This window comes from Muntiacus reevesi, chromosome X (assembly GCF_963930625.1).
Source record: "Muntiacus reevesi chromosome X, mMunRee1.1, whole genome shotgun sequence".
Taxonomy (NCBI): Eukaryota; Metazoa; Chordata; class Mammalia; order Artiodactyla; family Cervidae; genus Muntiacus; species Muntiacus reevesi.
The window spans coordinates 85,799,968-85,812,246 of record NC_089271.1 but is presented as its reverse complement, the minus strand read 5'-3'; the positions used below and the strand labels follow the sequence as shown (position 1 = coordinate 85,812,246).

Below are 12,279 nucleotides of genomic sequence, written 5' to 3'. Positions count from 1 at the left end.
TGTGGTTCACTGGTGGGAAGAATTCTAGTAGGAGTTTTAAGTGAGAAGTATTTGGTCACAGGGTCTCATAAAATCATCTTCAAATACCACCAACTAAATGATATTAAAAATCATCCTCCCCTCCATCAGTTGGGACAAATATGCTATTATATATGTAGTTCTTTTTCTACTTTTAATCTGTTGATTCCCTCAAGGATCTACATTACTACATCTTTGTACTATGTCTTTATCACATCCTGCTGACACAAACCCCAATCAATCTTTACCGCCTATAAAAAAGAAAGTAAGGGGGAGTATTTATATCACAACTGAAGCCTTTTTAAGAGAGATCAATTCACCCTAAGACTATCTCTAGCTGGTAATTTCTCTTTAATTTTCCCAGTGGAGTACAGAAAACTGTTCTATGCACAATGACACGCTTCATGATTTCCTGTAATGTAACATCAGAGTGAGAAATGTCAAAGCCTCAAAAGTGCCACACTTACCCTGCTACCATTCAAATATGTACCTGTCCATCTGTGTTATTTATTAGTTATGCAATTCTTTAAGCAACCACTGCTTTTCATTTTTTTCTATCCTTTGGGATTATAAACTCAAGATTAGAAGCATATATGTATCTTCAAAGTAAGAATGTAAATTCGGGGGAAATAAGATTTAATTTAGTCAGTTCTCTAAGTTAAGGTACACATATGTCTTGAATGCTTTAAATCTGTATCTCAATTGAATATATGTTGAGTTTAATCATAGGGGACAGAAACAAACAAAAAGCATTGCTAGCAATATTTCTACTTTGTCTTAAGGGATGAAACTGGAGTTCTCTTCTCCCACTCCCACTCTCCATTTTTAAATTAACATTTTTTATCCATATTAAATTCCACCATATGGAGTTAGACACTATTAAATTGGATGAAATTTGAGATAATATGATCAAAACCTCTCAATTTACAAATGATGGAACTGAACCTTATGGAGGCTAAATGACTCAACCACAGACCACAGATATGATTGTTACTAGATACTAACTCTTAGTCAATAGTCAATGGCTTCTTCAGTTGGTATAATTAAACTGTAGGATATTAGGGTTGAACTACTGAATTGAAACAGTTCATGGTAATCTAAAATTCACAGATATGCCCCAAGCCCCATTAGTTTAATTTTCCTTTGAGTAACTTCCTTTTGTCACCATTAACAGAAGGTCAAGCATCATCTCAAAGAGCATTCCCCTGCCAACTAAAGTCTCTGCCTAACATGTCTTACATATTATCTACTGAATTCACTTTAACCAATATATACTAATGTTCTTCAATCAGCTATTCTTCATATACAAACTATAAATTTAGATTCTTTGGTCTTTCATTATACTTAATTGCTAATTATACCCTAATACTGCCACAACTGTAAGAATCAGAACTCTCAGCTCTGGAAGGTGGGTAATAGGAGGCGAAATATAGTAGCAAAAAGTGAGTAGACAATTAATAACCTAGTAGAAACACTACAGAAGCACAAAGAATGATCACAAAGGGTCAGGACACAATGTCAAAAAGAAGGGCTGCATTTATGGTAAGGGTACCATCTGGATTCCACTCCTCCAGTTTTAAGTCTTCCATATCACTTGGTTTCCTCCCTCTCCTTAATTCCCTATCGAGTTCCATGGTGATCTTTCTGCAGTTGCTTCTTCATTCTCACACAAGCCATCCATTTAGAGTCTAGTTATGGCAGTGGCCTCATAAAAATTTTCTCTTGCCACAATTCTCTCCTCATTGCCAAAGTAACATTCTTAAAGCAAATTTCTGCTTCAAGTTGCCATTGCATCACCTCATTCCTAGATTTCTGTAAGAGCCCCCTAGCCTATGTCCCTATTTCCAGGTTACCCTGCTACAGTTAATTCTGAACACACTGACGAAGTGACACTGTTAAAACCCAAGTCAGTTTGCAGCCAGTTAAACCAACCATGCTCATTCCCCATTGGGACCCAGTGTGCAACGCCTATAAACAGCAGCCTGCTCAGTAGTGTATGCAGCCATTGCCTGTACAAGTTTCCCTAAGGGACCTTGGAGACAACCCTCGCCAGTGAACCTTCATGACTGGCATGCTGTCCCCAGTCTAGGCTCCAGACTGATACATGCAGTGCCTTTGGAAAGCCCCAGGGCACAGTGCCCAGGGTCCACTTTGGCCAAGTCATAACATCCATCCACACCAAGCTGCAGAGCAATGAGCACGTAATCAAAGCCCTACATAGGGCCAAGTTCAAGTTCCCGTCGCCAGAAGATTCACATCTCCAAGAAGTGGGGAATTACTAAGTTTAAAATGTATGAAATTGAAAACATGGTGGCAGAAAAGCAGCTCATCCCAGATGGCTGTGTGGTCAAATACATCCCTAATCCTGGTCCTCTGGACAAATGGCGGCCCCCACATTCATGAAAGCCTCCTTACACACACCAATAAATCCTACTTTCCGGTCCAAAAAAAGAAAGAAAGAAAAAGCTAGGAAATCTGAATAAACCATGGACTTTAGTTAGGGAAAAAAAAAAAGGTCAGATCATATCACTCCTCTGCTCAAAACTTTTCAGTGGCGCCCTATTTTCACTTCCAGTGAATGTCAAAGTCCTTACAAGAGTCTGCAAGGCCCTACAGAGCTGCACACTCTCCATATCCCTCTGACCTCATCTCCTACTACTGTTTCTTTCATTCACTCAGCTCCAGTCACACCAACCACTTCACCGTTCCCCAAGAAGGCAATAAGCCACATGTACTGTCTCGTCTCTTTGCCTGGAAGGATTTTTTCTGTAATCCATATAGCCTCCTCCATCACTTCCCCTTTCAAGTTCTTGCTCAGGGAGACCTACTCTGTCCATTCTATTTAAACAGAAATACCCACCTCCTCCACACACTCTTGACCTGCTTTAGCACACTCTGCTTTTCCTTTTATCAATAAAACTTACCACATTCTCACATAGTCTATAATTTATTTTTGTCTATTTCTCCCACTAAAAATGTGAGCTCTGTGAGAACAGAGATTTTCATCTGTTTGGTGAAGGGATGTAACCCTAAAGCCTAAAGCAGTGCTTTGCACACAGAACTCAATAAAAAACTATAAATGACTATTACTTGCCCATCTGTATTTAATGGCTCCTGACAGAATAAAGACTAATACCCTTAATACAGCATTCAAAGTCCTGTATTATTCAGCCCTAGGCTACCTTCTACATCTTCCTTCATGATCTATATGCTATGGAAAAATGGTAATCCTTTTCCCATCACCTACCTATGTCCTGTCTCAGCATCCACTCTTCCCTCTATTGGAATGCCCATCCAGCTAGGTACATTTCTACTTCCAGAGCTTCCCTTGAGTTTAAGGTTGGTTATTAATAAGCCAAATGTGGGCCCCTGGTCAAAAATGGAGGAAAATTATGCTTTGTTTACTGTTTTCTTAAGACTTTTTTCCCTAAAAGGCAACTTCGAATGATAAAACACCTTAAGACAAAGAGGAAATGATATTCACATAAAAAATTATCCCAATTACTTGTGACAGAGAACCATAAAGAAAAACACTCTGCTTATGATTTCTTGATTTATAAGTTTCATTCAACTAGAGTATATATCCTATATAACTATGCACATTTGACTGATATGGATATTTTTCTCATAGATTTCCCTCATGTAAAACTCTGCTGTCATAAATATCTTCTTGACACCATTACTTAGAACTCCACAACTATTCAGAAAAAAAAAAGAGAGAGAGAGAGAGACAAATGTAGTCTATTGAAAAGAAAAAACTTTAAGGACATTTTAAGAGTTTGCTATTTAGGAGGAGGCAATTTTTGGCCACTGCACATTAAAAATACATTGAAATTACTGTATAAATTACACTTAAGTTATCTGCATTAGAAAATAAATTATTTCTGCCACACAACTGTATTTATACATTAGTCAAAGAAGAGAAAGGAGCATATAGATATCAAGGGGAGTGGGATGAATTGGGAGATTGGGATTGACATATTTACACTACTACGTATAAAAGAGTTAACTAATGAGAACCTACTATATAGCACAAGGAACTCTACTCAATGCTCTGTGGTTACTTAATGGAAAGGAAATCTAAAAAAGAGTGGATATATATTTAACTAATTCACTTTGCTATACAGCAGAAACTAACACAACATTGTAAAGCAACTGTACTCTGATACAAATTAATTTAAAAGATGGAGAAGAGGAGGAAAGCAAGAGGAAAGTAGAAAAATACAAAGACATCTTTGTAGCCAGTTCTTCGGATGCAAGTTAATTTCTGCTGATTAAAAGATTTTTAAAAATCTATGTCATCTACCTATTCACCAGACAATATCCATCTATCCACGTATCCACCTCCATTCTACCTCGCCATTTGTTTATATATTCATTATCTATCCAACCACCTATTCATCCATTCATTTACCTATGTGTCCATGAACTCACTTATCCATTCGTGTAGCCACATATTCATTTATCCCTCTGTGACATAATAAATAGGTTTAGTCTCTTCCTCTGGTTCCTGACACAGAGCTCCTAAATCCCTTGGAATTTCCTGGATGATAGAAAAATCTTTTGTTCTCATAAGGCAACTCTTAGTGAGCTCCTGAACAGCTTCAGAATGGGGCTGGTCACCAGAAAGATCAAGCCACGATTAAAAACTTGGAACTTTAAGCCCCACCCCTCCATCCTCCGGGGAGGGGAGAGGGACTGTGGATTCTGTCAATCAATCACGCGTACAGTGATGAAATTGACATAAAAATCACTACACTATAGGGTTCAGAAAGATTTCAGGTTGGTGAATGTATCCATGTTCTGGGAGGGTGGCACACCCCAAACTCCATCTGGACAGAAAATCCTGTGTTTACGACTCTTTCAGACCTTGCCCTACATACTTCTTCATTTGGCTGTTCATTTGTATCTTTTACAATATCCTTTATAATAATTGGTAAACATAACTAAAGCAAAAATAAATAAATAAAAAAGAGAGAAAGGTACAAAAGGAGAACAATAACAAAAACACCATCAACATGAAAAAAAGTTCAGAGAGCTATAACGAGTTATCTCTTGGACAAGATTAAATCACAGGCATTTTTTATGTGAATTGACCTTTAAAACATTCTTAAATGGTTGTGTGAAGATACAGTCTCATTTATAATGATGTTCTACAAGGATGAGCTCTCAAATTTTATCTGAATGTAATTTATACATGTGCATGAATCTCTCACACCACTTGCAAGCAGATATTATGGATTTTACTCCTGTGGACAAACTATAGAGCTACTATGGAGTTAAAACAACAACAAAAAAGATCACCCAAAAATGTTTATTAGAGTCACACCCCTGAATTAAAAGCACTGATTGAAGTCATTTTAGTAAGATTTTATTGTGCAAATCTAACTATAATGGTCATTAGGATGAGGGCATATTACACCAGTAAGTATAGTGACCATATATTTTCATTAAAATCAACTCTAGAAAAGCAATATACTTGTGAATTAGTCAAGCAATTAGAGTTTATGAAACTTCATTTATGATCAGTTATATTAAATATAGCTTACTACAGTACTCTCTGAGCACTGAATAATTGTAAAAGTTTCACTCCAGAGTCTCAACCCCTTAAGAATAAGAAAAAGGGCTGATTTACTTATAAAACTCTAATGCTAAAGTTCTGATTGAAATACAGGAGTCATTATTGCAAGAAAATAAAGTTTTAATTTTCCCAATCAGGCAGAAATTAACAAAAACAGCAAGATGTAAAGGTTCAGCTCTATTATGGCTAATGTCACATGGTAATACAATGTTTTATAAACATCTTTCAATTACTCTAGTACCACAGAAATTGGATGACTAAATTGCATATAATTCAAAACTCTCACCACCAACTCAAAATTTAGCCACACTATTTGACTATTTTCTTCTCTTTTAGAGAAAATATGTTGATCATCACAATAAAGATGAAGAGGCAATTATTTACCCAGCTTAAGTTTCTTAATCTCTAAGAAGGGTGGAGGTAATGTGATATAGAAAAGCATGTTCAATTCAATTGAGCAAATATTTGAGCACCTACTATGTACCTGTTCAGAGGTGGGCACTAGGAATACAATCATAAACAAGATGAGTATGTGCCTTAGGGAGGTTGTAGTCTAGATGAAGATCAGATGAATAAAAGAACAATCACAATAGAGAAATCCTGAGAGGACTGATCGGGTGGTACTCTATTACAACCTCCATATACTATCCAAGTAAGGGAAGCCTTTAAGAAAGGCCATCCATCTCAACGACTGACCCAGGGTTTGAAATCTCTAGATGACATCCTTGAACAATACTTATTCGGATCAGCAGCAGTCATAGAGCTTCCCTGGTGGCTCAGCTGGTAAAGAATCTACCTGCAATGTGGGAGACCTGGGTTCAATCCCTGGGTTGGGACAATCCCCTGGAGAAGGGAAAGGCTACCCACTCCAGTATTCTAGCCTGGAGAATTCCATGGACTGTATAGTCCATGGAAGGACTGATGCTGAAGCTGAAACTCCAATACTTTGGCCACCTGATGTGAAGAACTGACTCATTGGAAAAGATCCTGATGCTAGGAAAGATTGAAGGCAGGAGGAAGATGAGATGGTTGGATGGCATCACTGATTCAATGGACTTGAGTTTGAGTAAACTTCGGAAGTTGGTGATGGACAGGGAGGCCTGGTGTGCTGAGGTCCATGGGGAAGCAAAGAGTCGGAAATGACTGAGTGACTAAACTGAACTGAGCAGTCATAGAAGGAAGTAATTATTCTTCAAAGCACTGCCTTTCAACCTTTCAGATTCTGGATTCACCCTGAACTTTACAAATCAGTAACACCAATCAAGGCAATCCAAGGCTATTTAACCACTTGGCAACCAAGTTGAACATTTTGTTTGGCCCCATTCAAATCCTTTACTATAAAGACTGTTTTAATTGAGTATCTCTCCATTGTGTTTGTTTCATCAGGAAAGGTATATCTAACTTTTAGAACTGAGATCTATTTAGATAGAGGTTTGATTCTAAGAAGACAGAAGGAAAAAATTTTGGCTTTCAAAACCACTGAACTATTACTGCCTATATTTAAAATTACTCCCAAAACATTCTTTCATCTCTTTTCTAACAGTTAGGGGCATTTTCAGATGTCCACATGTCCCCTTAGGTACTGTATTCTTCTATCACCATTAACACTTACAAACAGAAGATAGATCAGCTGGCAGTGTGTTAGGCACTGGGATTTAAAGAGACAGGGCTCTGACCTCAAAGGACAAAAGCGTAGTAGTTGAGAAGATTAAGTCGCAGGTATTAAAGCTCCAATTCTCCACCTTACTTTGATGTTGGGAGCATCTCAAAGTGTCCATTCCATCATTTTAATAGAGCAATACTTTTCTATTTCTGTAACCAAAAGGACACCATCTCAGAAGTACTGTCAAATCAAAAGCCTCAAAATTCAATCCACCAGTGAAGTGAAAGTGAAAGTGTTAGTGGCTCAGTTGTGTTTGACTCTTTGCGACCTTATGGACTGTAGCCTGCCAGGCTCCTCAGTCCATGGGATTCTCCAGGCAAGAGTACTGGAATGGGTAGCCATGAACCCACCAGAGCTCTTGGTTATTATAAATCATAATTCTTTCCACCATTTTTATAACAAGAAAAAAACTCCTTTTGGGATTTGCCTCTCAAGATGTTCTTTCAATATAAAGAACAAAATGTGTATAATTGAATATGACACCACAGAATAGGGCTTCAGTTTTCTTCATGAAGCAAAAGACCATGTTAGTTCACTGGGTAAGTTTCAAAACTCTGTCACAAGTTCTTCTCAAGCTTAAATTAATTATCTTGCCATGAACTTCAACCTTTAACTAACAAGAGGGATGTCTATGATACGGGAATCCAGCTGTCTCTTCTGTGTAATTTAGTTTCTGTGTAGCTTAAGGACTAGGGGTGAAGTGTTCAAGAAACTTGTATTTTAGAAAACAAACTTATGGCTACCAAAAGGGAAAGGTGGGGGGAGGGATAAATTAGGGATTGGGATTAGCAGATATAAACTACTATATATGAAACAAACAATAAGGTCCTACTGTATAGCACAGGGAACTATGTTCAATACCAGATATTAAACTATAATGAAAATAATCTGAAAGAGAATTTATATATATAGGTATGCATGTATAACTGAATCACCTTACTATACACCAGAAACTAACACGACACTGTAAATCAACTATACCTCAATCAAAAGAAATTAATAGAGAAATAAAAATTTTTTAAAAGAAATGTATGTTTGTTGGTTAGGCCTTAAAATTCATGCTAATGAACTGGAAGTCAATTAGTACTTGAATTAATTAGAAACAATTGCAGGAATAATCCAGATTTTTCAGAGTAGTACCTCCTTCTGCAGATACTAAACCATTTCAAATGGGAAAACTGTTGGGACATGAAAATTCTTTCTTATTCTATGAATAAAAAGCAACAGAAATGAAAAGAAAGCCAGCTTTGCCCAGCATAGTACCTTGTACATAATAGATATTCTTAGATCAATGAGTTAGCCAAGTGGGGCTCGATATTTAATAAATAAATTTTTACCTTCTGTTTTTTTTAAAAGAAAGACAGATGTCTTTACCAAACATTGTCTGAGAACTCATCATAGGCTCAGCATTTTGTGATTCATAAAAGTTAAGATGTGACTCCACCCTTAAGGCATTTATAATCTAACCAGGGAGTGAAAACTAACTACAGAGGAGATTCTGAGGTATGTTGCTCCACCTCCTCCTCTTCCACAGGCACTGTCACATGTCCTGACTTATTATTTTCATAGCAGAACCACTACCTGAAATTATCTGTTCACTTATCTATTTACTTATGTTCCAGCTTCTAGAAAACAAGTTCCATAACAGCAGAGACCTTAATTTTCCTGTCTTAATCACTTCTGGATCTCCAACACTTAACAGTAGCTGGCACATCATACCTGCTCAAATATGTGGTGAATAAATTAAGTACAATAGGAATTCAGAGAAGAAATACTATAGTTTCATTGAAAAAAAAAGTGAAAGTGTTAGTTGCTCAGTCATGTCTGACTCTTTGCAACCCCATTAAGAAACTATAAAGAATTATACCCTAATAGCTGGGTAGGATTTGAATAGCCAGAAAAAGAGGAGGAAAAGGAAGTGAGATGGGGAGCAGTGTCAACATTTTACTTTAGGGAAGCAGCCTTAGGAAACAAAGGGGTCAAGTTAGAGTGTATTAAATTTCAAGTAAGGAGCATGGTGTGGATGAAAAATGTCACCTGCCAGATCAGTAAACAAAGGATGTTGCTGCCATCAAGCCAACAGCCACTGCAGCAGCCCCGGCTGTGCACCCAGAGGGGATTCACGATGGAGAAGAACAGAATACTGACCCTAGATAGTTAAGGTGCATATGGGAAGGAATGATCTCAGTGAGCCCAGACTCTTGCATCTTCCCATACCTAGAAACGCACTAAATTCATAATGTGATGTCTGGTTTTCTTTAATTCACAGTAAATTTTTGATGTTGTGACTATGCGGTTTTTGTTGCAAAACTCTTATATCCTGACTCCTCCCTTACCTCTTTGGAGTACTCCCTCAGGGTTATCTGAGAGTCTGTCTTCTGGGCTTAAGTCCTAAGAAATTCTGCCCAACAAAACATAATTCTCAACTTTAAAGCTATATATATATATATATATATGGCTTTATATATATATAAATATATATATTTTTTTTTCAGTTGACAGAGGGGACAGGTTAGAGGTGGTCTTGAAAACCACAAGGAGTAGTCCAGGCTGTCTGACAGCCATCGAAGGTCCTGATTAAGACAGAGATGGAGAAGGGGGTATTTTAGAAAGATGATTTCAGGTGGTATAGGTCCATGATCTCCTATCTGAAACCCTTGAAGTCAGATGTGTATTGGAATTCAAAGTGACTCATATTTGAGAAAGGAATATGGTATGTGTACCATATATTACAAAACACACCCAGTGGGATCTGGGCTAGCACATTAAATGAAATGCATTCACAGTTAGCAGGGAAACATGAATACTCCACAAAACAGGATAAGTAAAGTTTATCTATGGCCTCAAGTTAGGCTGGATTTTGTGGCCAAATGATAAAATTCTGTTTTCAGAGCTTTCAGATTTTAGCATTTCAGAGAAGGGCCGTAGGCTGTAATGTTCAGAAAAGATTGAGGAAGGAATCACAGGCTAAAAAGGAGGCTTGCAGAAAACAGCAAATTTGACTTATTCTAGCTAAATACTAGTCACAATTTACTGAGCGTTTATTTTATGCCAAGCACTACACCAAGAGCTTTCCATGCATTCCACATTTAAAGCCTCACAGTAATCCTATGACATAGGAATTTACTGTCCTATTTGACAGGTCAGGAAATCAAGTTTTGCAGTCACCAAGTTATTTGCCTAAATGCACAAATATATTAAAAGAAAATAAATTACACAGTTGCAATTAGCATTTAGGTCTGAGTAGAATCCAAGCTCTAAAACCTCTATCTACATCCTAAAATCTGCCTTCATCATATATAACAATACCAGTTAGAACACAAGTTCTTTTTCAATCTTAGTCTTTCCATGTAGACTTTGCTCTGCTCGCAGCACTCACCCCGTGTCCCCTTCCTCATCTGGCCATCTCCTACTCACCTCTGTAGGTCTCAGTTGAGCTGAAGCTGGTTCTGTTATAATCCCGCATGGTTTCTGACTTCTCCCTTTAGAACACATTCCAATCATCAAATTATAATTCCCTATCTATGCCAGTATTCCCTGCTATACTATAAACTCAGTGTAGTGAAGACTAGGTCTTTTTTGGTCCCCACTGTGTCCTCAATGTTTTCCCCCTGTTTCTAGCACTGATTGCACCCAAACCTGTCATGATTTACTGAACTGTAGATGCAAACAGAGGAGACACAGAGACAGAGAGAGAGAGATCTAGTTGTGAGGTGATAAGAGCTTAGGCTATAATGGTAGCGATGGGAATAGAAAGAAGGCAGTTACTATATATAATTTTGCTTAAAATTATGAGTGTTATTGTAGCAATTATATGCAAACATATGATCATTGCTTCAACTAAATAGAGTAATTTAATATCTGTTGTTGTGATTACTATCTTTATAATACAAAATAACCTCTAAATGGCTATGATTATCACTGGAGATATTTCACCTCAGAATGACTTGCCATGTATCTACTTCAAGAAGCTTTTATAAATAACCACATCATTTAGTTTTCTGATGTAGCTGCAAAATTAATCTGACAAAACAAAGTAATTCACTCCTCTAAATGGCAACCCACTGCAGTATTCTTGCCTGAAGAATCCCATGGACAGAGGAGCCTGGTGGGCTATAGTCCATGGGATCGTGAAGAGTGGGACACGACTGAGCAACTAACACAAAGATTCAAGAGTATGAATCTCCTAAAACTGAAAACTATATCTGAGTTGTGAATAAGGTATTATTACAGCATACTTTTTGGAGGAAAAGATAACTAGAGTTAACCAATGATTTAACTTCACTATTAGTGCTTTTAGCTAAAATTCTTGAATTTGTAAACAATTCCCTAATCAGAAACGGGTTGTCATCTAAAAGTTCAATTGTGTAGAAGGTATTTAGCTCCTGGAACTCAGGTTTCCCAAGGTACAACTAGTAAAAATGACTTCCCAAGTGAATGTGGACAACCTTTCCCCCATGAAAAACAAAAATAGTTTATTTGGACTCATACAGGAAGGATGTTTAAAATAACTAATTATAACAAATACTGAACACTTAAAAACATAAGCAAAACATAACTATGTGGTAGACAAAAATGATTTAAAATTTCAGAAAACTTCAAAAGGATCTTTCAAAGAATTTAGGATTAGCAAAAAATTATTAAAGTTGGTAACCTTCCAGTTTTCCCTCACTGGCTTCAGATTCTATGTTGATTACTGATAACTCCCTTTAAAGCTTCTGTCCTATAGGGTTCCTTAAATGGTTCTTTACTTAGTTTCCATTTAGATAAGGAATTCCATCTGAAGATAGTGACAGAAATTCTGTCAAAATAAAATAACACATTGCAGAAAAATCTCATTTATGTCACTCGGTTTTACAAATACTATCATAACAAACTAACAAGTAGTTTAAAATTCCTGACTTTTTTATGATTTTAGGCAAAGCAACAAGTATATTAGTTGTTTATTCTGATAGACCTCAAATTTCTTTCACTCTAACAGTGTTTTTCACAATAGACTTTTCATGTTTTGAATCAA

At 37.0% G+C, this 12,279-nt stretch overlaps 1 protein-coding gene and 1 non-coding gene across 3 annotated transcripts in view; one reads left to right on the top strand and one right to left on the bottom strand.

Annotated features, from left to right (window-relative positions):
* The window catches only part of DIAPH2 (diaphanous related formin 2), a 969,789-nt gene that overhangs the window by 912,217 nt on the left and 45,293 nt on the right, over nt 1-12,279 (bottom strand). The window lies entirely within an intron of this gene.
* On the top strand, nt 1,931-2,063 carry LOC136154949 (small nucleolar RNA SNORA70). The gene has a single exon (XR_010660644.1). It is a non-coding gene; the product is annotated as a small nucleolar RNA SNORA70 (small nucleolar RNA).